Here is a 23,460-nt window from a genome sequence, read left to right on the forward strand (position 1 = left end):
AGGAGAGAGGGAGAGATGGGAGGGTGACATTTTAAATAGGGTGGTTAGGGGAGAAGGAAAGGGTGGCCAGGGGATTGGGTCATTCACATCGGCCGGTGGATGGGGCTTCCGCCTTGCACTGGGGGCCAGTGGATGGCGTTTACACTCTGCACCGGGGGCTGCACAGGACCGGAAGGAGAAAGGAGGGAAAGGACCAGCCATGGAGGAGATTTTGGGGAGTCTGGGCACAGAGGGTCAGTGCAGGTTTGAGGAGAAGTGGGGGTGAGGGTCTTGGGGTGAGCAGGAGGAAGGCTGATGAGTCAGGTGCACAGGCTGCACCCTGCTGTGTCCCCCCTGGCTCTCCAGGCTCAGCACCTCGGACACTGTGCTCCCTGAATATGCAATGACTTCTCCAGTTTGATAAAGAATCAATCATTGATCCAGACCCAGCCACCTTCAGCCATCACCAAGAGGCAGGGCAGTTGAGGAAAGGGGGTGGGGTGGAGGGGAGGGAGAGGTGGGCACAACAGCACTAGCTGCTTTCAAAGCTCATATAAGGCCCCTCGTGGTCCTCAAAGTCACTGCGTCATGCTGAGGGACAGCAGGTGGGGAAGTGGAGGCGGGAGAAGGGCAGGACTGTCCTGAGTGGCAGGGCTGCCCGAGGTCATCAAGCGCATCTGCAGCAGCCACTTTGCTAAGCTTTGCTAAGCACTCTGCCACATGCTGCCAGTATAGACGCAGAGAACTCCTCCGGGAGGAGACACCAGGCCTGCGAGAGAGCAATCCACTAAGACCGTGCAGATGTTGCCCAGTACTGCCCCAGGGGCTGTGTGGCTCTGAACTGATGGGTGTTGTTGGAAGGAAGCCTATGTGGGAAAAAGTCACGAGGGTGGGTGGGGGGCTTAGGCTGAGCAGGGAGGGGGTGGGACATGTACAGACAAAAGGAAGGGATGACTTAGAGCCTCCAGGATGAGGACAGGCGAGGAGGCCCACAGTCCAGAGGGGGCAGGTGACAGGCAGGACTGGAGCCAGATTCTATAAGACAAGGTCATACAGAGCCCCGGCTTTGGTTTCTGACCTGCAGACAAAGAGGAACCACTTGAGATATTGAGCCTTTACATGGTGCAGGTAAGCGATTGCAGGAAAATCCCCTTGAGAGCAGATTGAAGGGTATTTCAAAGAAAAAAGGAGATAAGGGGAACCAGATAGGAGGCCATGCAGCAGCCCTGAGCGACGTGAGTCAAGCCAGGAAGGGGAAGTGCTGAGTGATGGTGCACAGGTGCCTCTGAAGGACTTGGTGGCCCTTTGTCCAATCCTGAGAGTAAAGGAGGTGGAGCAGAGAGCCCACTGGGGTTTTAAGGCTAGGAGAAAGGTTGTTCATTAAATGAAATGGGATCTTTAAAAAGTCTGGATCTTGGCCAGGCACAGTGGCTCACACCTGTAATCCTAGCACTTTGGGAGGCCTAGGTGGGTGGATCACTTGAGGCCAGGAGTTCAAGATCAGCCTGGCCAATATGGCCAAACCCCATTTCTACTAAAAAATACAAAAATTAGCTGGGCGTATTGGCACACGTCTATAGTCCCAGCTACTTGGGAGGCTGAGGCATGAGAATCCCTTGAACCCAGGAGGTGGAGGCTGCAGTGAGCCGAGATTGTGCCACTGCACTCCAGCCTGGGCAACAGAACGAGATTCCATCTCAAAAAAAAAAAAAAAAAGTAAAAAAGTCTGGATCTTAAAATGATAAAATAAGGATTAAAAAATAACAGTGTAGTGTTTTGTCAACCTAAACAACGAACAGAGGCTCTCTAAAAGAAATTTGTTTGGAAATATAGAGAGCATTTGCTATGGGAATCCACATGCCACAGTAAATGGCATGTGTATTCAGGGAGGTAAAAGAAGACAATGGTTTTTAAAGGAGAAAATGAGGAGATTCCATAATTGTTTCGAAATAATTATCTTTGGCTGCAAAGATCAGTAACAAGGATGACATTGGTCTGAGGCTGGACAGGCAGTTGCAGGGCAGATGGTCCTGGAGAAGAGTTTTTTTGTGTAAGGTTTTGATGTGCAAGGTTATGGTTTTTGCAGTCTTTTGTGCTAGTTTTCGTTATCAGGCATACATGCATGAGAATCCTCTCTTCATGGTCTTCCCCGGCTCTATTTGCCAGGTTTTTCCTAATGTGAGTGACTTCATTTTGATTCTGACAGCTTTCAGAGTTTGTGATTACTTGATTGATATTATTAACTGCTTATCTTGACTTGCTATTCATGTTCACAAAATTAGATAACTTAGATTGTGACTGTTTCCCCCTTCTAATTTCAAATGACAATTCTGCAAAATCTGTTAGTTTTCCTGGAGAGGTCAGGAAACTGCGGAAACTGCCACCCTCTGAGGAAATTTCACCAACAGAAATATTTTGATTGGATTGGAATAGGGTTTTGTTTAACTGAGTAATATAGGAATGCTTTATTTAGGAAGGCATGCACACACAGTTGGCCAAAATCCTGCCATTCTTATGATAGGACACCAGCCTGTTCATTTGTTACCTGTCAAGGGCATTTGGCTCCAAATCCTGGTCTAGTAATGTATTTCTACAGCTATGGAAGATTCCCCTCTGTAATCATTTGATTTCTGCCTCAGCACCCGTAGTGGACATTGTTGGCTGGTGCCCAGCAATAACTTTCCCTTTTCCATTCCTAAAAGAAACTCAGGTTTTGTTCAGGTGTTTTCACCCCTTCCTCTCGCAGTCCATGTGCAGCAGGGAACCATGGTCCCCAGGCTAGAGATGGGCCCTTATTAATCTATGCCTGATTGTGCTCCTCCTCCTTGCCTGTGATTGGTTGAGGAAAGGACATGTTACCTAATTCTGGCCAATGGGGCATGAGGAAGGGTTTCTAGAGCCTTCTGGAAAAGGAAGTCCCTCACTTGTCTTGGAAAAGCTGCTGGAAGCCAGCAAAGTCTCTCTTTATAGCTATTCTGAAGAAGCACTGAGCACACACGTGTCTGTAGGGGAACCAGCCTCTCCTTTATAAACAGGAGAGAAACAGAATCAGTAATTTTGATTCCATCATTGAGCTGCTGAATTAACCAGTATGGACATCTGCCCTACCTGTAGACATCCAATTACAGGGCCAAATAATTTTCTTATTGTTCCTTTCATTTTAATTCAGTTTGAGTTCACTCATTCTATTTACAGTCAAAAGTAACTAATGTCCATCACCCCTTTCCAAGAAATCAGTAGTTTCTTGTGCTCCATACCTAAAATACTCCAAAACACTTATTTTCCATGTCGTATGAAAGGCACAGAAGAATGAATGATAGTTTGTGTCTTTTCATTCACTTCCCAGAAGCTGGCACAGAATTAGACATAATATAAATGACTAGCCACAGGGAGGCACAAGAGCTCTCTCATTAAAACATGTCCACCCTAGGAACAACAGGAAAACAAAATCAAAATCCCTCTGGATTGGGGAAAAAAGGAGGAATCGTTATATTTTTAATGGTGTTATTGAAGGTCTTCCAAAATACTAGATGAAACTATTAACAACCCTGACTTTTACATTTCCACCAGCAGTTTCTGAAGCAACATTAAAACCTCTAAATTAAAACTAGGAGGGGTGAAGAGATAGAGACAGAGATAGAATTAATAATCCGTGCAACAGAAATCAGGGCATTTGCAAACCCTAAAATGTTGGGAATGTCTAACGATGATTTGAAAACTGGATAGTGGCCTGGTTGATTTCATAGAGTCCTTTGCCTTTCTATAGGCTTCCCAACTGAATATATTAATTTATAGAGTAAAAAGCAGATTTGGAAGCTCTCAAAGCCGCACACAGTCATTCTTTCTAGTGCAAAGACCCTTCTTCCAGTGGATAATCTGAGTCAACGTGGCAGTAGGCACAAGTCTTTGTGAAGGTAAAATTAGATTTTCCTGTGACCGCTCCTAAAAATGGCAGATATATTGTTTCATTATCTTCGTTGCAGAGTCCAAGAGTAGATAGCTGCAATCCTCAAAAACGCAAGCAGCATTTTTAACATTTTAGATGCTCCTGAAACAGCAGGTGCAGATGTGAGTGGGCAGGCACTGAGCAAGGGAGGAGATGACTCAAGACTGCCGTGTGGTTCTTTCTGCAATTTGCTGCCGTTGCAGGCTCTGACTCTCTGCTACCCTGGGCAGAAGCATGCGATGAATCGATCTCAGTGGTAATTTCAGCCACAGAGCTGGGTGTGCAAGTGACAGAATTGTGCAGATGGACAGACCCACTGTGAATACAGAAAGGAGAACGAGCAAGAGCCTGTTTGACTCGGGGAAGACAGCGTCCTGAGGCTAGCACAGCCTGTGGAACTGGGGAAGTCTCTCCACTCTCAGCACAAACCAAGCCCTACCAGGTCCTGCATGCTGAAAGATGCAGACCCCCCCGTGGCCTGTGGGCTACGAGGGCAAGTAAAACCACAGGCGAATGTTACAGCCTCCATGGTCATTACCTGTGCCCCAAGAGCTTCTCTCCCCTCGCTAACTCTTACTCCAGACTTAGAGCGGAGTCGAAAATGGAAATTTTTCCATGGATGCTGACTTTTGTCAAAAGCATATTTGAAAGGAGCTTCACACTTGGGTTTCCTTTTATCTCTTATTGTATACAATATAAAGAATGGCTGTGTTCAATTCTGATAGTGTTTATTTCCAGTTCCATGGCAGAAACCGTTAACATTTGGAATTACTGCTTAATCATAAATCCCTGAAGAAAGCTTTAATCCAAAATTCAATCAAAGCAAGAAAGCTCCCTGTACATATGGCCTTTCCGTCAATGTTTTCTTCTATATACATTACTCAGGAAATGCAATGTGAAGGAGAGATGCAGCATCGATTAGAAATGAAGCAGGTGATCTGGGATGATGTGCACTTGATGCCATTCATCTGTCAGATTCAAGAAAGGATTTTACATTAAAAGCAGAGATGCGAAGAGTGAACAAAATGTTAGAATATATGTGTCGGAAAACGTGATTAAAGTTATATCCTCATTTAACCAATATATTAGATTTAATAAATCTCTTAATTCCCCAATATTGTAAACATTACTATATTCAGAAATAATTAAGCTCTACAAAGGACAAAAATGTTTAATATTTTTGAAGACTACCAAAAAAAAAAATAAAAGCAGAGGTGCCACAGGAGTTTGGCAAAGACAATTACATCTCGGGTGCAGGCGAGAATAGGTCATTCTCGTGTTGTCCTCAATATATGTCTCTGAAAGATGGAAACCTGCGTTTAGCTTTTTTTTTTTTTTCTGAGATGGAGTCTTGCTCGGTTGCCCAGGCTGGGGTGCAATGGTGCGATCTCGGCTCACTACAACCTCTGCCTCCCAGGTTCAAGCGATTCTCCCGCCTCAGCCTCCCGAGTAGCTGGGATTACAGGCACCCACCATGACCGGCTAATTTTTGTAATTTTAGTAGAGACAGGGTTTTGCCATCTTGGTCAAGCTGGTCTCAAACTCCTGACCTCAGGTGATCCACATGCCTCCGCCTCCCAAAGTGTTGGGGTTACAGGTGTGAGCCACGGCACCCAGCCTGTGTTTAGCTTTTAATAGTAAATACACATTATTTGACTTTATAGTACATGAAACAAAAACAAGACATTTAGGAAGAAGAGGAGAAAGTTGGGGTTAAGGTTTTTTTTTTTTTTTTTTTTTTTTTTTTAGGGTAATCAGGTCTTAGAGACAGAGGGAAATTTGAGATGGAGACAGAGGGAAATTTGAGATGTAGACAGAGGAGTATACCCAGGCAATGAGCTTCTCATTGCTTCCATGACATCAGGGCCAAGGCACCTGGATATAGAGTGGGCTTTTGGATTCTCACGGCTGTTTTTTCTGGTCAGTGGAAGAGTAGACCCACTTCCTATCAGCCTCCAGTCAACACTCTACCCAATGTCATTCTTCTTTGGTCTGGCCAATGCCTGTGCTGTTCATGAGACTTTGCTTAGAGTCCTAGATTCCAAATACATCATGGTACCCTTTGGTCTGGAATGCTACTTCCAAACAGATTTCATTAGAGGCAAAATTTTAGGGCTGGGCCTGGTGGCTCAATCCTGTAATCTCAGCACTTTGGGAAGCTGAGGCTGGCAGATCACCTGAGGTCAGGAGTTTGAGACCAGCCTGGCCAACATGGTAAAACCCCGACTCTACTAAAAATACAAAAATTAGCTGGGTGTAGTGGTGTGCCCCTGTCATCCCAGCTACTTGGGAGGCTGAGGCATGAGAATCGCTTGAACCCAGGAGGCAGAGACTGAAGTGAGCCGAGATCGCACGATTGCACTCCAGCCTGGGTGACAGAGCGAGACTCCATCTCAAAAATAAATGAATAAAATAAGAAAATAGAATTTTATGAAGGAGTTCCAGTCTTCTTCCTGTTAATTCCTCAAGACCTAGTTTTTGAAGTAGGACGTACAGTATTCCCTAACCCACTCTACATACACACACAGTCTGCTAAAAGACCTGCCAGTGGTCACCCAATTAATGCAGCATGGCAGATATAAGACCTTCCTCATCACTCTCAAACGCCCTTACATCCAATTTTTATTAATGATTCTCCTAACCTATATGCATGATCCTTCTGCCCAAAATATGTCAAAAGCACCACTTTCTCTAATGCAGCTTCTTCCAGATCCTATCAGATAAACTACAGAACCTTCCTTGGTCCCCAGTGGTCCCTTCGTAAGCACCCATCAGAGCGTGGCTATGTGTTACTGCTCTTGTTTATGTGTCTGAATCCTTCTCCTGGATACTAAACCTCTCTAGCACAGATGCTGTTTATTTTCATCACACTGTCCCTGGGATGCCATCCAGAGTCAGGCACATAAGCAGTTCTTCACTGTGCTCTGATGGCTGAAGGTTGCCTTGTAGGTTACCTCTTCCTCAGCATGAATGGGTAGCAGTGACACAGGTGCCCCCAGCCCTCTGGTGTCCTAGAGAAATCCCAGATAATGAAAATGGGCAGCAAATCTCTTCTTTTGAGACTGATTATACCTAAAAGATCTCCCTCCTAACCTAAAAGAGCTCCTTATAGTTTTTCATAAATGACACATGCCTTAGGATTAAACACGTAAAAAAATTTAAAAGAATCCTAAAAATGGCTCTTCCCCTTCTATTTTTCCGAACACCTTAATCTTTAAGCCACTGGTGAGGTGGAGCACACTGTTGTCTGTGCTGGCAGTGGGGTAGTGGGCTACAGTAGCACAGAGCATGGTGTCAGAATCCTAGCAGGGTGGGGCATCCTGGTGAGGGGCATGGCATGTGGTGTTGGAGCTTGAGGGGGTGAGGAGGGTGTCTATCCAGAGGAGGGAGTAGAGGCTGATGTGGGAGACTGATTGCACGCAAGGGGACTGATCAGTGAAGTCAATACATTAAGTATATGAGAAGCCAAATTTCTTATTGGAGAAGGGAGTTGCCAAAATGGAGTTACAGATATGGGAAAGTGTATTAGTCTGTTTTCACGCTTCTGCTAAAGACATATCCAAGACTGGGTGAATTACAAAGAAAAAGAGGTTTAATGCACTCACAGTTTTACATTGCTGGGGAGGCCTCACAGTCACGGCAGAAGGAGAAAGACACATCTTCCATGGCGGCAGGCAAGAGAGAAAATGAGAGCCGAGCAAAAGGGGAAACCCTGAAAAAAAATCATCTGATCTCATGAGACTTATTCACTCCCATGACAACAGTGTGGGAGAACCATCAGCATGATTCAGTTATCTCCCACTGGGTCCCTTCCACAAGTGGGAATTATCAGAGCTACAGCTGAAGATGAGATTTGGGTGGCGACACAGCCAAACCATATCAGAAGGGAGACAGCTGGGATGAACATTGCAATGTTGGATTGACATTGGAGGTATTTATGCAAACAAATAATTTGTATGTATGAAATGATTTTATATAAAGAATATATAACCTATCCATATGTATGAAAATATGGACATATGAATAAAGGAATAAATACAGATGTAAAGGTGTGTGTTGTAAGCATGCACACACACAGACATTCCCTAGCTCTCTCCACGGAGAGGGACGGGGAGCAGTGACACTCCTGCTGCAGTGAGCACTCCAAATGCCCAAATTTGGCTTCTAAATATTATTCTCCACAACAATGAACTATGGCTTTTTGGAGAAATGGCTGATACCAGTACTGGAGAAGAGAAAGGAAAGGTGAGAATGGATCCTCCTGTTTGGCCAGCAAACAAGAAAGTGCTCAAAGAATGATGGGGATAAGCCAAAGGGACACAGAAGCCGTGTAGAGGACCTCCCACTGCCCACATCAGAGGAGATCTGAGGGTCAAATAGGTAATGATAGTGACAGATGTTAAACCATTGAGTAAAATAGAAAGCCAGGAGTTCATATCCATATAAATAGACAAATAAATAGATTGAAAATGTGACGAGGCATGGATATTTACACAGTTTCAGAGTGTCTTCTCACAAAATATTTATTAATTACCAAAAAAGGAAAGAATAACTTTACATGAAGAAGCCTGGAAGACACCGTCCTGTCCATGTGGTCAGAGTGAAATCTCCAGCAATGGAAGTAATCCAAGTCACGCGGCACCTGAGGGATGCAATGAGGAGAGCACAGGGTCGTGTCTGAGCTGCTGCGGCCACAGATGTGTCACCAGGATGTAACCACAAGAAAATGCCAGGCAAATCCAAACTGAGGGTCATTCTACCAAATAATTAGCCTGCAATCTTCAAAAGGATCCATCTCATGAAAGTCAAGGAAAGACCTGAAAATTGTTTTAATTAAGCATCCATAAAGATCAATGATAACGAAATACAATGTGTGATGTTTTAACAGGATTTCTCTTGCTGTAAAAAATGTATCAAAGCAGCTGGCAAAACTTGAGGGGAGTCAAATAATTAGATGTTGGCGACGTATCACTGCAAGTTTCCTGATTTTGATGGTTGAATTATGGTTATGTAAGAGACCATCCTAGGTTGTAGAAAATACCCACTAAAGCATTAGGATGGCAACATACTCTCAAATGGCTCAGAGAAGAAAAGAGATTTGTTTTTCTGGTACTGTGTTGCAGTACAAAAAGTTTGTATGGCAAACTTTCTGTAAGGTTTAGATGGTTTAAAAAATCAAAAAGGAGAATTTAAGTCTATAAAATGCTTTTACATTTATTATGTCTTGAAATTTTTCAACAATTCTTTTGGCAAACAACAAAATGCTATCATTATTGTTTCAGATGTCAGAAAAGAGGGTTCATGAAGTCAGTTAAGTGGCACATTCAAGGCAAAGTCAGATCCTCATCCTGGGTCTCATAACCCCACATCCATTCCTTCTAACTGCATATTCTTTACTCTCGGTCCAAGGGATGCTCCCAAGGACCAGGCTAGGACGAGACACCGAAGAGTAATCCCTCTGTGGGGTAATGGCTCTCAACATTTTCTCTGTTTGTAAGTCATGCAGGGAACCTGTTTAAAATGCCTATTTGTAGTTATCGCCCTTAGAGATTCTGATTCAGTCGTTTTGGAGTAAGAACCAGAAAATCTGTTTTTCTTTTTTCTAACAAGCATTCCAAATGATTCTCACATAGGTCATACCTGGGCCAGACTTTGAGGAACACTGAACTTGATTAATGGTCTTCAGTGGCTACTGAAATAAATTTAAATCAAATGCCATGCCTAAGGTGTCATGATGGAGCCACATGCATTCAGAGTTAGGAGGTGAGGTGCACCTTCCGGCTAACTGCAATACAGTCTTCACTTCATTTTAAACACAAAAGAATTAGCAACATATAATGAAGTCATAGCACGCAGGCATTCTGAGACTTTGGGCGGACTTGTCTTGCATCCTGGACAAGAGAGTTCTGCAGGAGACAGAAGAGTTAGGAGCTTAGAATCAGAGAAGTCCCTGTGAAAACCACCTTAGAAGTGTTTCTTTACCATGGAAAATCCATGTTGTTTATCCTCTTTGGAAGTGAGAACAATGATTATTCAGAGCTTTTTATCCTTCTGCTCAATGCCGGCTAAAGTATTCCCCCTTTAAGTCTTTGCATGCAGTAGAAGGTGGTCCTCAAAGGAAGCATTGGCTGCTGAAGACACTTTCAGGAAGAAGGAAGATTGTTTTTACCAAGGAAAATCAGCTTGAAATGTTTTTAAAATATGCAGAATGTCTGGGAGTTCTTCCAATACGCTTATGTTTAAGGTGAGCACAGCATGAATAAAATTACACTTCAGGAAAAGAAAAAAACCCCAAAAGTTTCTAAAGTATTTATTGGAGGAAACACTCTTTTACTGAGAGAGAGAGAGAGAGAGAGAGGGGAAGGGAGGATGAAGTTTGATGAAGGAGAAGTGTCAGCACCTTTGCCCTTACCCTCTTAATATTTTGAGAACATGATGGTTTTCTGATTTGGCGATGGTCCCAGCTTGAGCCTCATCTGTACTCATTGCTGGGAGTTGAACATGACCATGCATGTCTGCAGAACTGTTCTGTAGGTTGGGCTATCAGGAGCCTATCTGCACAGTGCAGAGAAGAGTGTACTGTGCAGCCATAAAAAAGGATGAGTTCATGTCCTTTGCAGGGACATGGATGAAGCTGGAAACCATCATTCTCAGCAAACTAACACAGGAACAGAAAACCAAACACCGTATGTTCTCACTCATAAGTGGGAGTTGAACAATGAGAACACATGGACAGAGGGAGGGGATGATCACACCCCGGGGCCTGTCAGGGGGTGGGTGGCTAGGGGAGGGATAGCATTAGGAGAAATACTTAATGTAGGTGACAGGTTGATGGGTGCAGCAAACCACCATGGCACATGTATACCTATGTAACAAACCTGCATGTTCTGCACATGTATCCTCACCATGGAGGTGAGCCCCCCACACAGAAGGAAGATAGGGTTGCTGTTGTGTAAGACCAGGAAGGGAACATGGGACACCAATGTGAGCATCCAGTGTGGGACTCCAGCGATCCACTTGGCACCCCTGGGTACTCCCTTGTCTGATTGTGATTGTGAATTGACAAGAATAGCAACCCTGGCCTAAAATATGAGTGATCCTCAGGGGCCCAGAGCCCTTTAAGCAGGACTGGATCATGTTTAGTTCCTCAGGCTGCTGTAACAAAGTACTCAGACTGGGAGGCTTCAAACCACAGAAATTCATTTTTTCTAGAAGTCTGAAAACACATTGTCAGCAGGGCCACTCCCTCTGAAACATGCTGGAGAGAATCCTTCCTTGCCTCTTCCTGTTTGGGGAGCTCCTGGAAATCCTTGACTTATGGATGCATCTCTCTAATTGCTACCTCTGCCTTCACATTGGCCGTCTTCCCGCTGTGTTTCTGTGTCTTCTTTTCTTATATGGATGCCAGTCATTTGGAATCAGAGCCTACTCTTCTCCAGTTTGGCATCATCTTAACTAATTACATCTGCCAAGGCTCTATTTCTAAATAAAGTCACATTCACAGGTACTTGGGTTGAGAACCTCAGCATATCTTTCTGGAGGACACAATGTAATCCAAAACACCAGGGAAGCCATTGAGAGCAGTAGAGGTGGTGACAACCGAGGAAAAGGGGAATTTATAAAGTATAGTGAAGGAGGAAGATGATGAGGATGAGCTGCAGTTGCATGACAGGGCACAGCTTTGTGCCATTGACCCCCACTTCTCAATCTCCCCTCAGAAGGGGAGGCTCAGGGGAACTTCAGGGAATCTTCTCCATGTACATGTATGGAGGTGCGTTGGGTGGACATAGTCACCATGGAAGTGTGCCCCCCACACAGACCTCAGCCACCATGGAGGTGAACCCCACACAGACCTCAGCCACCACGGAGGTGAACCCCACACAGACCTCAGCCACCACGGAGGTGAGCCCCACACAGACCTCAGCCACCATGGAAGTGTGCCCCCCACACAGACCTCAGCCACCATGGAAGTGTGCCCCCCACACAGACCTCAGCCACCATGGAGGTGAACCCCACACAGACCTCAGCCACCACGGAGGTGAACCCCACACAGACCTCAGCCACCATGGAGGTGAACCCCACACAGACCTCAGCCACCATGGCGGTGTGCCCTACACACGGACCTCAGGCACCATGAAGATGTGCCCTTCACATGGGTGTCAGCCACCATGCAGGTGTGCCCCACGCATAGACCTCAGCCACCATGCAGAATTTGTTCAGCTGCAAGAAGTGCAGTCAACTCACGACGTCCAGCTGTCAGCACCTTCAGAGTCCACCTCACCTTGCAAAATGAGGCTGCCCTCAACCTGAGGGGCCCAGGCCATTGCTGAGCTCCATGGTGAGACGAGTAGAGTCTCACCACTTCTGCCCAGAACCTCCGATGGGCTCCGATGCCCTGAAGCCCCCCATTGAGTTTGCAGAGACTTTATCAGTGCTATTCCACAGTATGAGATGATATTCCATCTTTCTTCTTCGCTTTTTATCTTCCGCAGGCACTTTCCCCTCCTCACCCCTCCATAAATCTCTGTCACTCCTACCTCCATCTCAGCATGTGCTTCTCAGGGGCACAAGCATGACACAATGTGTCAGGTGACAATGACGGGTTGGGATGGGGATGGGGCTGCCTGCTTCACATGTGGCTCCTTATTTCCCTTCCAGCTTCTGTCTCTGGATATACAAATCTCTTTACTGTGTCTCTCCAGTCACTCAGCTCTCTTTCCCCCTCTCTTGCTTCTCTCTACCTGGGATTCTATGTCCCATGACATGGAAAGATGCACTACCAAATACAATTATTCAGTTGAAGTTTATGACCACTGAAGTCAGAGTAGGTAGAAGTCTGCATCACACAAACATGAAGCTCATACATACTCTAAGCACTGCTTGAAATGATTACTTGGCAAACATATATCCCTCGGGGAGCTACCTTGTTCAGTTAAGAATTTTCTTGCCTTGGATACAAACCTGCCTAGAAGGAATAAAGAATTATACTTCTGTTGTTAATGCGTATTTAGTGTGAATATGAGTTTAATCCAGAGATAAAAACCTGGAGCCATAAAGTAAATCTTGTAGAAGACAGAATATGCTGACATTTTAGTGAATGTTAATTCTGTTTTAGATGGGTGCGGTTTTGAAACAGTTGATTTGATTACTAACATGCTACTATTAATGTTGGTGCAAAAGTAATTGGGGGGCATTCATGGTGGCTCATGCCTGTAATCCCAGCATTTTGGGAAGCTGAGGCGGGCGGATCACTTGAGGCCAGGAGTTCGAGACTAGCCTGGCTAATATGGCGAAACACCGTCTCTACTAAAAATACAAAAATTAGCCAGGCATGGTGGCATGCACCTGTAATCCCAGCTAGGCAGGAGAATCGCTTGAACCCAGGAGGCAGAAGTTGCAGTGAGTCGAAATTGTGCCACTTCATTCCAGCCTGGGCGACAGAGCGAGACTGCCTCAAAAAACAAAAAAACAAAAACAAAACGTAATTGCAATTTTTGCCATTGTTTTTAAAAGACAAAAGTGCAATTACTTTTGCACCAACCTAATACTATTTGTTGGATGCATTGATTGCTACTTAGTAACTGAACTGAACTGGATGGAACTGCACCATGAACATCCTGTAGACATTCAATGTTGGTGGTGAGATGAACGATCACAACATTCCATCAGTCCTACTCATTGTCTTCTTAGCTGTCACTCATTAGATCCCTGCTGTGTGTGAGATCTGCTAAGAAAAGTTAAGTATGTTGTAAAAACAACAAAAATGCAATTACTGAAATAATAGGTAGCACAAACTCCAGTGATAATATGATATTTCATCACTATCCAGTAATTATGCGTGGGAATTACAATAATATGAATTGATCAGTATGACCAATTTAATTGTATCATTTCTGATCCTACATTGGGATAGGCTTAGCAGCAGAGTGAACCCTAAGGTTGGTTTCCTGATCGGTGAGTCCTATGGTTTGAATGCATGTCCCTGCAAATGTTGAACTGTGATCCCCAATGTTGGAAGTGGGGCCTGGTGGCAGGTGTTTGGATCATGTGGGCAGATCCCTCGTGAATAGCTTGGGTCAACCGCTTGGTGATAAGTGGGCTCTTGCTCTGCTCTGAGTTCATATGAGATCTTGTCATCTAAAAGTGTGTGCGCCCCCCCTCTGCCTCTGTTTCTCTTTCTCTCTTGCTCCCATTCTCACCATGTGATGTCTCTGCTCCCGCTTTGCCTTCTGTCATAATTGGAAGATTCCTGAGGCCTCCCCAGAAGCAGATGCTGCTAGGCTTCCTGTACAGCCTGCAGTGCTGTGAGCCAATTAAACAGCTTTTCTTATAAATCACCCAGTCTCAGGTATTTCTTTATAACAGTGCAAGAACAGCCTAATACAGTGAGGTAAGGTCCTTTATGGTAGGAAGGGACAAGGGGAAGCTTTTGAAACCCACTCACGTTTGGAGTCATTGCAGAGATTAGTATCACCAAAAATAAAAGATGCTGGATGGTGGTTTCAATCATATGGCCAATTAATTCACCAGCCAGGCTTCTGTAAAAACAGGATGCATCATAGCAGGTGATAGTAGGCAATGATTAGTTATCTAGGTTGTAGCCCCAGTCACAGCTGCCATGCTGGCTCTGGGTCTTACTGGGGGGACATCTTCTCTGGAGTGGACCAGCACAGCCTCTGCCATTTGACACATGGTTACTGACTTGCAAATGTTTTCTTCTTCTCTTCCTTTTTATTCTATCTCCTCCTCCTTCTCCTCCTCTTTTTCTCCTCCTCCTCTGCCTCCTCTTTCTCCTTCTTCGTTAAGACTAGCTCTGTTAAGATACAATTCACATATTATATCATTTATCCACTTAAAGTGTACAGTTCAGTGGCTTTGAGTATATTCCATATATGTGCAACCATCACCACAGTCAGTTTTAGAAAGATTTAATCATTAATATGAATTGATCAATATGATCGATTAAATTGTATCATTTCTGATTCTACATTGGGATAGACTTAGCAGCAGAGTGAACCGTAAGGTTAGTTTCCTGATCTGTGAGTGATATGGTTTGGATGCATGTGAAAAAGAAACCCTGTATCCTTTATCCCCCTATCTCCCTAGCCCCTCCCTGCCTCCCTGCAAGTCCTAAGAAACTACTATTCCAAGTTCTGCCTCTATAGAGTTCCCTGTTTTCATTTCTCTTAGGTAATTACCTAGAAGTGAAATCAAATGCTTTCTTCTTGGTAGTCATCAATAAGGAAGATCAAAATCAGTTCATCTTCAGAAAGGAGAAACAGGTTCTCATTCTCTGTCTCGCCCTATGGCCATGTGAACTTTTAGCTTTTTGTTACATATTCCACAGAGACCTTGAACATCTCACCATTTCACACACTGCCACACTAATCCATAGTATTGATGACAATCTGCTAATTGAATCTGATAAAACCGAAAGTAGCAGGTCTCCTAATGCTTTAGTAATTCATACATGAGAGCATGGCAGTGAAAACCCTGGGAATATTTGGGAGGCTGCCATATCAGTGAAGTCTGCAGGGGTCTGATGGTTTGGGACATGCTGGGATATCCCCTGTAAGGGGAATGAGAAGTTATTAAACTTGACTTTCTTACTGATAAGAAAGAGGTGTGTGTTTGGTGTGCCTCTTCAGATTTTGGAGGCAGCATAACCACTTTGAAGAATATTGTCCTGACCCACTTATGGGGCAAATGGGAAAGCTGTCAGTGTTCAGAAAGACAGAACAAGAGGGCTCAGTAGACGGTTCAAGGCAGGTGAAAGCTGCCCTAATGCTCAAGTGTCTTAAACTAGGAGGTATGGCGGTGCGTGGAGCAACCACCTTGGGTCGGGATGCTCTGAAGTCAGTCGAGGAGCTGTAGACAGAACTCTAGGGTTTGGAGCAGGGCTGTGCCTTGGGCAACAGCGAGCTACTATCTATTGGAGGAATAGCTCCCATGTGTGAATTCGGTGTAGCTTACTATAGCCTTGCCCCTTGAATCAACTGGTTGGATGAGTACCTAAGCCAAAGACAAACCTACATGTGAGTCACTAAGCTGTGTATCAGAACAAAGGGGAAATGGTTTCCTGGCAGACCAACAGCCAGTGTCTACTACCAGCAGCCCCTGATGGCAGCTGTACAGTTAAGAAGGCAAATTAATAACAGTACCGGGGGTGGGGGGGATGCTCATCTTACTCAATAAAAACTGCATTCAGGTAGGAGTTTTTGACACTAATCAGTTTGCTAATTATAATTATTTCCATTAAAGCAGGTGCTCAAAAACTTTCCACTTGGCAATACGTTGTTGATGGTCTGAGTGACTGTATGTGGCTGGGGGCTTTTGAAGTTCAATTTCCTGATGAGCTTTTGATCGATAATTTGAAGCAATTAGGAGCAAGTTCCACCTGGATGTAGTTGTGCTCTGCCTTCATTGCTTTTCATTCTGTTGTTCTGTGAGCATGAAGCTGCCCAGCAGCTGCCTTAAGGAAGCTGTGCTGGGCTTGCATCAGAGTGGCCTCTTAATAACTTGCTTGTAAGGAGTTTAAAATCTGTGAATCTTCCTTGGCTTATTAGTAAAGTGGGAGTAGTACCTAATGCCTAGGGATACTGAAGGTTCCATGAGAGTGGGAAGCACCTGCCTTGTGTCAAGTTATGGTGGGAACTTAAATTTGATTGGCCTGAACCTAAATGCTGTGGGGTCAACATGGGAGAAGTGGGCAAGGCTCAATGCTATTCAGTGCTTGTCTTCGACTAAGATATTAAGACTTGGACATTGTGACTCTTGATCTAAGATGAGTACAGTATGTCTTCGAGCATGAGACACCAGGGGGAGGTATGTTCCTACCTAAACATAAGACAAATTGTTTGCATAAAAAGAATTCACTTGTTTAGTGAGGTTTGAGATTGATCTTAGTCAATTGCACACTGGAGCCATGAAAAGGAGACAATGGCTCCCTAGGGGGCTGAGCCTCTTCGTGCTGTCATGGTCTCTGTTTCTAAGCCCAGCTATAGCAAGTCAAGCGTGTGTGACGGAGGGTACACAAATGCCCCTCCCCTGCTGGCCAATGATTGCTCCTCTTTCTGCAGCACCCTTGGCTGTTTAAGGAACTCTGGGCTCAGATAAGGTCTCCAGCTGAGTATTTTTGGATTTTTCTCCAAGAATCCAGACAAAGTCCTTAACAGGAAAGGTGAGTACAGATTGTGGGGCACATTCCCATGTTTTCATGGAGTCCCCTGACACCAGGCGGAACTGTGAACTAGGTAGCACCCTCCATTTTCTGATTAAGTTGGAACTTGGAGGTTGCAACTTGCTTAAAGTTCACTTGGCAAGTCATCAGCCCAACTTGGACTTGACTTCTGGCCTGACTTCAAGCCTACCCCAGTCCACGATGATCTTACTATAGCAGCATGCTGTGAGGGATAGCACTCAATTCCTACCCTGGGCTCAATTCCTACTCCCTGGGTGCAGAGGGTATAAAGTGGGAAGCCTCTAAAATTATGACTCTTAACTTTCCTGATCTACAAGATTCATGCCATCCATTGCACTTTTAAAATGTAGTTTTTACTTTTGAACAAAGAGATACCCATATATGTTTTAAAGAGTGAAATTATTTTACAAAGCCAGTTATGAAAAAGAATATTTCTCCTCCTGCAGTATTCTCCCCAGAAGCTATCACTTTGAACTCTTCCAGCATATTTTATTGGTATTTACATCTATAACTCCAATTATCATGCTTATATTTCTGCTTTCTAAATGTTTCAGCTTTAGGCATTATCTTGTTTTCCCATTAAGAAAGCTGAGGATTTAGCCTTTTTTTCACCCAATTTCTCCACTACTCTATATACACATTTGTTCTGTTTCTATCTTCCCAACATGCTATTAGTATAATTTTAGTTAAATCACATGTTGGTGTTTATATTACTATGACTATGTAAATCTCATTAGAGCTGGGCTCTGTAGCATACTACGGTTTCTTTTCTTTTTGATATAGCATAGCTTCTTTCGTTACTTCCCTCCTTTGTTCCTCCCTTCTTTCCCCCCTCCCTATCCTCTCCCTCTCTCCTTCCTTTTCCTCCTTTCCTTCTCTCCCCTTCCTTTTCCTCCCCTCCCCTCCCTTCCCCTTCCCTTCCCTTCCTCCCCGCTCTCCCTTCCCCTCCTCTCTCTTTTCCTTTTATCCCCCCTCCTCCCGTCCCCCCCCCCCCACCACCACTGCCGCATTCTCCTCTTGTTCTCCTCCTGCCCCCTTCTCCTCTTGTTCTTTCCTTAGTATTCTGGGTACTGATCACTCATTCAGTCCCCCGTTCTCTCCCTGTTGTGCAAATCTCCTCTCAAGACATTCACATACATTGAGCAGAACTTCGCTTTCATCTTCTTGAATAGATCTCTCCTGCAGCCTTCTCCAGCTGGGTGGCACCACCCTCCTCTTGCTGATAAGAACCAGGAAGAGAATGATTCAGAGCCACCCGGCCAGCCAGTGAGGAGCTGTGGCTCTTATCCAAGTCCCTGAAACACATACATTTATGCCAGAAGTCAGCTTTATGTTGCATCGGCCCATTCGTTCCATTATTTGTCCTTTCCTATAAGCCAGCGTGTCTCTAAGCACATCAGTATCTGGCATCCTGTTAGTCCAAATCCCCATTGGCTTTATTTGCATCTGCTGCTTGAGGGTTGGGGATATAAATACTGATCACAAAGTGCCTTCTCAATCTTCGAGGATAAATTTCATCAGTATCCAGTAATTATGAGTGGGAAATAAGATATTTATTTGTCTTTTTCTGGTACATTTGTATTGAATGTGTATGGCAATTTGATATCAGAATATTTAATTTCCAAACATGTCTCACTCTTTAAACATCCTAACTGCAGGTAGGAAAAGGAGATATTATGCATAAAAGTTAATAACTTAAGAAATCTTATTACAATGCTTTATTCTATTCAGAACTCTTTCACTTATAAAATTGCAGTTGCTTATCACAAAGCTCTAGAAGTTAGATAAGAAGGGATGTATTATTCTTTACACCCAGAGATATGAACTAGTTCAAATTCAAGTTTATTCGGTGACTAAGATCACACTACTTACACTTTCAGTATTTTGGCCTCAAAGATTCCCCTATGTGAATACTGGCCCTAAAAATACAAAAATTAGCTGGGTGTGGTGGTGTGCGCCTGTAATCCCAGCTACTTGGGAGGCTGAGACAGGAGAATCACTTGAACCCAGGAGACAGATGTTGCAGTGAGCCGAGATTGCGCCCCTGCACTCCAGCCTGGGTGACAGAGTGAGACTCCATCTCAAAAGAAAAAAAGCTAGAACAGAAACTCATAATATACGACCTCTTCCTTTCTCCTGGTTCCATCATTCCCATGGCAGTCTATCACGGGGGAGGGAGGGGAGACCAGAGGCTGCTGGAGAACATTGGAACCCTTTTGGTGGAGGGAAGTTAAGCACAGTGGGATGTGGACAGCTGAGCTGGGGGGATTTGTATGTCAGAAAGTGTTGGCTGAACATGGCTGTTTTTTATTGAGGTGAAATTTATGCAACATAAAATTAACCCCTTTAAGTGTAGAATTCACTGGCATTTAGTACATTCAAATGTTGTGCAACCACCAGTGCTATGTAGTTCTAAAACACTTTCCTCACCCCAAAATAAAATCCTGTGTCAGCTACCTCCATCTCCACAACCTGCTAGCTCCCGGGAAATGCCAATTTGCTTTCTGTCCCTGTGATTGATCCGTTCTGGATATTTCATATAAATGGAATCATATAATATTGGTCTTTCGTTGTGGCCTGTATCAGAATTTTATTCCTTTTTATGGCTGAGTAATATTCCATTGCATGAATATAAACAGTTTGTTCATCCACTCATGCACTGATAAATATTCGGGTTGCCTCCACTCTTTGACCATTGTGAAGAGTGCAGCATGCACACTCATATTTTTTGAGTCCCTGTGTTCAGTTCTTTGGGGTACATATTAGGAGTGGAATTGCTGGTTCGTATGACAATTGTATGGTTAGCTTTTTGAGGAACTGCCAAATTGTTTTCCACAGCAGCCGCACCGCTTCACACTTCCACCAGCAACGTCTGAGGGCTCCAGTTTCCCCAAATTCTTTCCAACACTGTTATTTTCTGATTTTTTTTATTATTGCCATCCCAGTGGGTATGAAGCGGCATCTCAGTGTGACTTTGATTTGCATTTCTCTAATGACTAATGGTGTCGAACATCTTTTCATGTGTTATTGGCTGTTTGCACATCTTCTGAATGTAAACTTTTAACAAAAGATATTTTGTCATCTTGTAACCATTTTAGGCAATATTTTCAGGATTTAAGAAATTCAACAAAGTCTCAATAATGTGCGTTCCCCCCATAACCTGTAAGTAGACATAGGATCAGGGTGGGATGGGATGGCTGGAAATAAAAGACCTATGCTCTGATGTTCTCCTCCACTCCCACCCTGCTGACTTCTTGCTGGGCAGGCTGTTTTGAAAACATTATCATGCACTAAGCAGGAAACCTTAGCTTTTCTAAAGTTCACACATTATTTTCTCTGGCTCTTTGTATATCTAGTATCCTTCCAAATAGGTGTATGTTTAGGACAGAGCTGGGCACAGCTGTGCAGAGTAATGAAGCTGGGGTCCCTTGAGCTGCCCATGATATTGCTTCAATAAAGAGAGCTCGGGATGCAGGCTGTGGCATTATACCGCATCCCATTTAGTCTCCTCATGGGAAACTCCCCTGCTATTTAGCTCTTCCCGAATCTTGAGCTAACGATTTTAGACAAACCACGAATTTGCTGGGGGGCAGGAGGATGGTGTATTCTCAGCTTCAGATAGGCAGTAGATATAAAATAAGTTAGCTCCTACCTTCTTCTCAGTAGTCACTGAGAGCATGACATGCCCCTACTTAAACACCTCCCCTGGCTGCCCCGCTCACGGAATGAAATCTGTTTAGCATCCTGCAGGCCCCACGTGGCCGCCCCAGTGCTCCCTCCCACAGTGTCTAACACTCAAACCGACCCCTCCAGGCTCCGGTCACATCAGCACAGTTTATCTTTTATGTATTTTTTTTTTATTTTTTTTGAGATAGGGTCTAGCTCTGTTGCCCAGGCTGGAGTGCGGTGGCACAACTTTGCTCACTGCAACCTCTGCCTTCCAGGCTCAAGCAATCCTTCCACCTCAGCCTCCCGAGTAGCTGGGACTATAGGCGCCTGTCACCATGCCTGGCTAATTTTTTGTACTTTATGTAGAGATGGGATCTTGCTATGTTGCCCAGGCTGGTCTCAAACTCCTGGGCTCAAGTGATCCACTTGCCTTGGCTTTCTAAAGTGCTGGGATTACAGGTGTGCGCCACTGTGCCCGGCCCCACTTTCTATTTTAGACCTGCCGAGGTGTTCTGCCCCAGAACCCTGAATATGAAACTGAAAACACAGCCTCAGCCAGCACATGCCCCTGTTCGTTCTGGGTGCGGAACACCCTTTCCTTCATTCTTCTCCTCCAGGTCTAACCAAGTGACATCCCACCTTTGAGAGGCCTCACCTTACCCTCCACATCAAAAATAGCGTGCCTCTTCTCTTGACTCACAGTCCTGTCTCCCTGTTTTCTGAATTGCCTTGATCACACTCTGTAGTACAATGCTTTAATGATGATGTCTTTGTTATTGCTTGTTTTGGCTTCCCCAGTAAAGCAAAAGCCCTTGAAGGCACAGACTCTGCTCCTTATGGCTCTGTCCCCTGTGTCTAGAACAGTGCTTGCCCTGTGGCTCAGGGATCCTGGCAGTGACTTCAAAAGGTTGCTTTTCCACCTCAGACTTTGTGCTGACACTTCCTACCTCCCTGCTCTTTTAGTGGCAGTCTTGGGACTTCACAGCAACTCAAAGAGACTCGCCGAGAAGACTTTGAGGACCCCATCATAGTGCACGGTGGGCACAGATGGCAGCGTTGGAGCAAGTGTATATGTGCAGCTGACGCTCTACCACTGTCAGTGTTGTGTTTTATAGCTTAATAGTCAAGGCTTCCTATAGGAAACTGTTTTCCAGCATTGTCAGGAACGGGATTCCCACGAGTGTGGGTTGTACATCCCACGGTTGTTCTTGGCATCCAGACTTATGCAGATGCCTCTGTGGACACCGCCTGGGTACGGACTAACACAATGTCAGCTGGAGTGCCGAGGCTGTGCGTGACGGTGGAGGATACGGGCTGTGGCTCTCAGCAGTGCTTTGAAATGCTGGTCCCCTGAAACACATTAAAAATGCTGCAGCAGCCTACAGGATTTACTTTTGATGTCAGCATACGGCTGGCAAAAATTTCACAGTCAGCAAATGATTTTTTTGGCAGTGTGGATGTATACAGTGTGTGACACTCAATTTACTAAACTAGTTTATGAAACTTTTATTTTGGTCTTCATGATGCCACATCCTTGTTTCACGAAATAATGACTTTTAAAGTGGTTGCTTTAGCGTCATAGAGAGAACTTGAGTGTGCATATTAATCTTTTTTTCAAATAAAGGAGAGTAAAACATCGTAGCTGGTTGTAGTAATTGTTGAGTATATCAAATAAAATGCAAACATTTGTGGAGAAATAAATGAGAGGCAGGTTTCCTTTTTTTTTTTTTTTGAGATGAAGTCTTGCTGTATCACCCAGGCTGGAGTGCAGTGGTGCAATCTTGGCTCACTGCAACCTCCGCCTCCTGGGTTCAAGTGATTCTCCTGCCTCAGCCTCCTGAGTAGCTGGGATTACAGGCGCCCACCACCACACCTGGCAAATTTTTGTATTTTTAGTAGAGACGGGGTTTCTCCATGTTGGCCAGGCTGGTCTTCAACTCCTGACCTCAGGTGATCTGCCCACCTCAGCCTCCCAAACTGCTGGGATTACAGCCGTGAGCCGCTGCGCCTGGCCAGGAGGAAGATTTGTAACACAGCCACTCACTGTGTGAACTTGGGAAAGCTACTCAACTTTGTTTTAGTATTTATCTGTCAAGTGGGCCAATTTCTGTTTAATCACCTTGCAAGATTTTTGTGAAGTTCCTGCTAGAGAAAATTCAGAGAGGAAGTACCTTGTTTATGGTTGCACAGCTGGTTAGTGGCAAAGCCCGCATCTAGCTGAGGTCTGTCTGGATGTGAACTCTCTCCAGCTCACACCAGCATGTGCCCTGCACATCTGGTGCTTGGGAGGGAGGCTGTTGGGTTTCATTTAATGGTCAGAGGAGAAAACCAGGCGACAGCTGGTTTCAAGACAGCAGAGCTTCAGGCAAGGTTTGATCTGCAAGTGCTACAGGCTGTGCTATCCCAGGGCAGAGAGCAGGGGTGGGGAAGAAGTCCAGGTCCATGTGAGGGCATTGACCCTACTTTCCTTGGAGCTGCTGGGAGACACACTGGGTTACTGTGCTTGTGCCCCTGCTTGGCCACATGGAAGAAACCCCATGCTTTGCAATAGTCAGTTTGGGAGAAGGGAGAGCAAGTTTCTGTGCCCTGTCTGCCCTTGGCCTCGTGATATTGACCTGCCCTGCCTCCTGGGGTGTCAGCTGCCTCTTCGGCTGCCACAGGGAAG

At 44.8% G+C, this 23,460-nt stretch overlaps 1 protein-coding gene across 1 annotated transcript in view; it reads left to right on the top strand.

The window, feature by feature from the left end:
- The window catches only part of ACTR3B (actin related protein 3B), a 1,022,089-nt gene that overhangs the window by 365,732 nt on the left and 632,897 nt on the right, over positions 1-23,460 (top strand). The window lies entirely within an intron of this gene.

This window comes from Hylobates moloch, unplaced genomic scaffold (genome assembly GCF_009828535.3).
Source record: "Hylobates moloch isolate HMO894 unplaced genomic scaffold, HMol_V3 SCAFFOLD_1, whole genome shotgun sequence".
NCBI classification, from domain to species: domain Eukaryota; kingdom Metazoa; phylum Chordata; class Mammalia; order Primates; family Hylobatidae; genus Hylobates; species Hylobates moloch.